This window comes from Procambarus clarkii, chromosome 69 (genome assembly GCF_040958095.1).
Source record: "Procambarus clarkii isolate CNS0578487 chromosome 69, FALCON_Pclarkii_2.0, whole genome shotgun sequence".
Taxonomy (NCBI): domain Eukaryota; kingdom Metazoa; phylum Arthropoda; class Malacostraca; order Decapoda; family Cambaridae; genus Procambarus; species Procambarus clarkii.
The window spans coordinates 29,681,158-29,687,157 of NC_091218.1; positions in this window are offsets into that span (position 1 = coordinate 29,681,158).

Below are 6,000 nucleotides of genomic sequence, written 5' to 3' on the forward strand. Positions count from 1 at the left end.
GCCTACTGGGCTCTATCATATCTACATTTAAAACTGTGTATGGAGTCAGTCTCCACCACATCACTGCCGAATGCATTCCATCTGTTAACTACTCTGACACTGAAAAAGTTCCTTCTTACGTCCCTGTGGCTCATGTGGGTACTCAGTTTCCACCTGTGTCCCTTTGTTCGCGTCCCGCCAATGTTGAATAGTTAATCCTTGTTTACCCGGTCGATTCCCCTGAGGATTTTGTAGGTTGTGATCATGTTCCACCTTACTCTTCTGTCTTCCAGTGTCGTAAGGTGCATTTCCCGCAGCCTTTCCTCATAACTCATGCCTCTTAGTTCTGGGACTAGTCTTGTAGCATACCTTTGGACTTTTTCCAGCTTCGTCTTGTGCTTGACAAGGTACGGGCTCCATGCTGGGGCCGCATACTTCAGGATTGGTCTTACATATGTGGTGTACAAGAATCTGAATGATTCCTTACACAGGTTCCTGAACGCTGTTCTGATGTTAGCCAGCCTCGCATATGTCGCAGATGTTATTATTTTTATGTGGGCTTCAGGAGACAGATTTGGTGTGATATCAACTCCTAGATCTTTCTCTCTGTCTGTTTCATTAAGTACTTCATCTCCTATTCTGTATCCTGTGTCTGGCCTCCTGTTTCCACTGCCTAGTTTCATTACTTTGCATTTACTCGGGTTGAACTTCAACAGCCATTTGTTGGACCATTCACTCAGTCTGTCTAGGTCATCTTGTAGCCTCCTACTATCATCCTCTGTTTCAATCCTCCTCATAATTTTTGCATCATCGGCAAACATTGAGAGGAACGAATCTATACCCTCTGGGAGATCATTTACATATATCAGAAACAGTATAGGTCCAAGGACTGACCCCTGCGGAACGTCTCGCCAATCTGAGACCTGACCCCTCACACAGACTCGTTGTCTCCTGTAACTTAGGTACTCCTTTATCCAATGGAGTACCTTCCCTTTCACTCCAGCCTGCATCTCCAGCTTTTTCACTAGTCTCTTGTGTGGTACTGTATCAAAGGCTTTCTGACAATCCAAAAATATGCAGTCTGCCCACCCTTCTCTTTCTTGCCTTATTTTTGTTGCCTGGTCGTAGAATTCAAATAACCCTGTGAGGCAGGACCTGCCATCCCTGAACCCATGTTGATGCTGTGTTACAAAGCTCCTTCGCTCCAGATGCTCCACTAGATTTTTTCACACAATCTTCTCCATCAGCTTGCATGGTATGCAGGTTAAGAACACTGGCCTGTAGTTCAGTGCCTCCTGTCTATCCCCTTTCTTGTATATCGGGACTACGTTAGCTGCTTTCCAAATATCTGGCAGTTCCCTTGTTGCCAGTGATTTGTTATACACTATGGAGAGTGGTAGGACAAGTTCTTTTGCACCATCCTTTAGTATCCAAGGGGAGATTCCATCTGGGCCTATAGCCTTTGTGACATCCAACTCTAGTAAATACTTCCTTACTTCCCCGCTGGTAATCTCAAACTCTTTCAGTGGTTCCTGGTTAGCTATTCCCTCTCTTATCTCTGGAATTTCTCCTTGCTCTAAGTTGAAGACCTCCTGGAATTTTTTATTCAGTTCCTCACACTTCCTTGTCATTTGTAGTGAATCCTTCCACCATTATCCTTAATTTCATAACCTGTTCCTTTGCTGTTGTTTTTCTCCTGATGTGGCTATGCAACAATTTAGGGTGAGTCTTTGCCTTGCTTGCGATGTCATTTTCGTATTGGTTTTCTGCCTCTCTTCTCATCCTGATATATTCATTCCTGGCATTCTGTTATCTTTCTCTGCTCTCCAGTGTCCTGTTATTCCTATAGTTTCTCCATGCCCTTTTACTTTGTTGCTTAGCTAGCCTACAACTCTGATTAAACCATGGTTTTCTCATCTTCATTTCTCTGTTTTTCTTTTGGACTGGGACAAAGTTGTTTGCTGCGTCCTTGCACTTCTGCATGATGTAATCCATCATATCTTGGGCCGTCTTTCCCCTGAGCTCTGTTTCCCCATGCTATATCTGTTAGGAATTTTCTTATCCCCTCATAGTTTCCCTTTCGTTATGCTAACCTTTTAGTTTCGGCATCTCTCCTCGAGTTCAATAACCCTTCTTCAATCAGGTACTCAAACACAGGTACACTGTGGTCGCTCATTCCTACCGGGTCCTCAACACCGATTTCTCTTATGTCGGAGTCGTTCAGGGTGAAGACTAGGTCGAGTCTCGCTGGTTCGTCATTGCCTCTCATCTTTGTGGGTTCTCTGACATGCTGGGTTAAAAAGTTTCTAGTCACCACCTCCAAAAGTTTGGCTCTCCACGTACCCTCTCTTTCATGCGGTTCCTTGTTCTCCCAGTCAATCCTTCCGTGATTAAAGTCGCCCATGATGAGCAGGTGGGATCTATTTCTACAGGCAGCAGATGCTGCCCTCTCAATTATAGTGTTAACTGCCATGTTGTTGTTTTCATTCTCTTGACTGGGTCTTCTGTCATTTGGTGGAGGGTTGTATATTACACTTACTACTATTCTTGTTCTATATTACTGCTACTACTATTCTTGTGTGTGTGTGTGTGTGTGTGTGTGTGTGTGTGTGTGTGTGTGTGTGTGTGTGTGTGTGTGTGTGTGTGTACTCACCTAGTTGTGTTTGCGGGGGTTGAGCTCTGGCTCTTTGGTCCCGCCTCTCAACTGTCAATCAACAGGTGTACAGGTTCCTGAGCCTATTGGGCTCTATCATATCTACACTTGAAACTGTGTATGGAGTCAGCCTCCACCACATCACTTCCTAATGCATTTCATTTGTCAACCACTCTGACACTAAAAAAGTTCTTTCTAATATCTCTGTGGCTCATTTGGGCACTCAGTTTCCACCTGTGTCCCCTAGTGCGTGTGCCCCTTGTGTTAAACAGCCTGTCTTTATCAACCCTGTCGATTCCCTTGAGGATCTTGAATGTGGTGATCATGTCCCCCTAACTCTTCTGTCTTCCAACGAAGTGAGGTTTAATTCCCGTAGTCTCTCCTAGTAGCTCATACCTCTCAGCTCGGGTACTAGTCTGGTGGCAAACCTTTGAACCTTTTCCACTTTAGTCTTATGCTTGACTAGATATGGACTCCATGCTGGAGCCGCATACTCCAGGATTGGTCTGACATATGTGGTATATAATGTTCTGAAAGATTTCTTACACAAGATTCTAAAGGCCGTTCTTTTGTTAGCCAACCTGGCATATGCTGCTGCTGTTATCCTCTTGATGTGAGCTTCAGGGGACAGATCTGGCGTGATATCAACCCCCAGGTCTTTCTCTCTCTCTGACTCTTGAAGTATTTCATCTCCCAAGTGATACTTTGTATCTGGTCTCCTGCTTCCTACCTCTATCTTCATTACATTACATTTGCTTGGATTAAACTCTAACAGCCATTTGTTGGACCATTCCTGCAGCTTGTCCAGGTCTTCTTGAAGCCTCAAGCTGTCCTCCTGTCTTAATCCTTCTCATAATTTTGGCGTCGTCAGCAAACATTGAGAGGAATGAGTCTATACCCTCTGGGAGATCATTTACGTATATCAGAAACAGGATAGGTCCTAGTACAGAGCCCTGTGGGACCCCCATTGGTGACTTCACGCCAGTCTGAGGTCTCACCCCTCACTGTAATTCTCTGCTTCCTATTGTTTAGGTACTCCCTTATCCACTGGAGCGCCCTACCAGTTACTCCTGCCTGTTTCTCTAGCTTATGCATCAACCTTTTATGGGGTACTGTGTCAAAGGCTTTCCGACAGTCCAAAAATATGCAGTCCGCCCACCCTTCTCTTTCTTGTTTAATCTTTGTCACCTGATCGTAGAATTCTATCAAACCTGTAAGGCAAGATTTACCCTCCCTGAACCCATGTTGATGAGTTGTCACGAAGTCTCTTCTCTCCAGATGTGTTACTAGGTTTTTTTTCACAATCTTCTCCATCACCTTGCATGGTATACAAGTTAAGGACACTGGCCTGTAGTTCAGTGCCTCTTGTCTGTCACCCTTTTTGTATATTGGTACTACATTAGCAGTCTTCCATATTTCTGGTAGGTCCCCCGTTTCCAGTGACCTACTATACACTATGGAGAGTGGTAGGCAAAGTGCTCCTGCACACTCTTTTAATACCCATGGCGAGATTCCATCCGGCCCAACAGCTTTTCTCACATCCAGCTTCAATAGGTGCTTCTTGACCTCATCTCTTGTAATTTCGAACCTATCCAAGGTCACCTGCTTTGCTGCCACCGCTTCTAGCGCCGCGACATCTCCCTGTTCTATTGTAAAGACCTCCTGGAACCTTTTGTTGAGTTCTTCACACACCTCTTGGTCATTCTCTGTGTACCTGTCTTCGCCCACCCTAAGTTTCATCACCTGTTCCTTCACTGTTGTCTTCCTCCTGATGTGACTGTGTAGTAGCTTTGGTTCGGTCTTGGCTTTATTAGCTATATCATTTTCATACCTTTTCTCAGCTGCTCTTCTCACACTGACATACTCGTTCCTGGTTCTCTGGTATCTCTCTCTACTTTCTGGTGTTCTGTTATTACGGAAGTTCCTCCATGCCCTTTTGTTCAGCTTTTTTGCTTTCATACATTCCTTATTAAACCACGAATTCTTCCTTTGCTTCTCTGTTTTTTTCTGTCGGGCTGGGACAAACCTGCTTACAGCCTCCTGACATTTTTGGGTGACATAGTCCATCATGTCTTGAACGGACTTGGTTCCGAGTTCTGTGTCCCAATTTATATCCCATAGGAATTTATTCATTTCCTCATAGTTTCCCTTTCGGTACGCCAGCCCTTTGGTTCCCAGTTCTTTTTTGGGGGTGATAATTCCCAGCTCAACCAGGTACTCAAAGCTCAATACACTATGATTACTCATTCCCAAGGGGGCTTCCAACTTAACTTCCCCTATATCCGACTCATTTACGGTAAATATCAGATCAAGCAAGGCTGGTTCATCCCCTCCTCTCGTTCTTGTCGGTCCCTTGACGTGTTGACTTAGAAAGTTTCTTGTTGCCACATCCAGCAGCTTAGCTCTCCATGTGTCTGGGCCTCCATGTGGGTCTCTGTTCCCCCAATCTATCTTCCCATAGTTGAAGTCTCCCATGATTAGAAATCTGGATCCGTTCCTGCTAGCCACAGAAGCTGCTCTCTCTATTATATTGATGGTGGCCAAGTTGTTTCTATCATATTCCTGTCTGGGTCTTCTGTCATTCGGTGAGGTGTTATATATGACTACGACTATAATTTTCTGTCCTCCAGTTGCTATGGTGCCTGATATGTAGTCACTGAAACCTTCACAGTTCTGAATTACCATCTCTTCGAAACTCCAACCTTCTCTTAGTAGCAAAGCTACACCACCTCCTCCTCTCCCTTCTCTCTCTTTCCTCACTACATAGTAGCCCTGTGGAAACACTGCGTTTGTTATGATTTTCGTTAACTTTGTTTCTGTGAGTGCTATTATGTCTGGGTTTTCTTCTAGTGCCCATTCTCCAAGTTCACTTGTTTTATTTGAAATCCCATCTATGTTAGTGTACATCGCCTTGAAGCTCACTTTCTTCTGTTCATTTTCATATCCCTTTCTTGGCGAGCATTCTGCTGGTGTGGGAAGCTGTTCAGTGGGTGAGAGGATCTGTGAGGTGGTTTGCAGGGTCTCAGAGGATTTTGGGGTGGGGGGGTGGGGGTTTAAGGGAAAGGGGGACAGGTAGGGTGTGGGTTAAGGAGGTAGGGGGGACATGGAGGATACGGGAGGAGGGATAGGGAGGGTATGGGATGAAGGGGGAGGGGGGACAGGGGGGGGGGGAAGGTGGGAGGGGGGACATGATGGGAATGGGGAAGGGGTGTCAGGGTCAGAATGGGGTGGGGGGGGAGGGAGGGCTGGGTGGGGGCAGGTAGGGTGAGGGGAAGGGAGGGTTTCTATGCAGAGGGGGGTGGTGGTGTGGCCCTCACCTCCTCTGTGTGTACTCAACTAGTTGTGCTTGTGGGGGTTGAGCTCTGGCT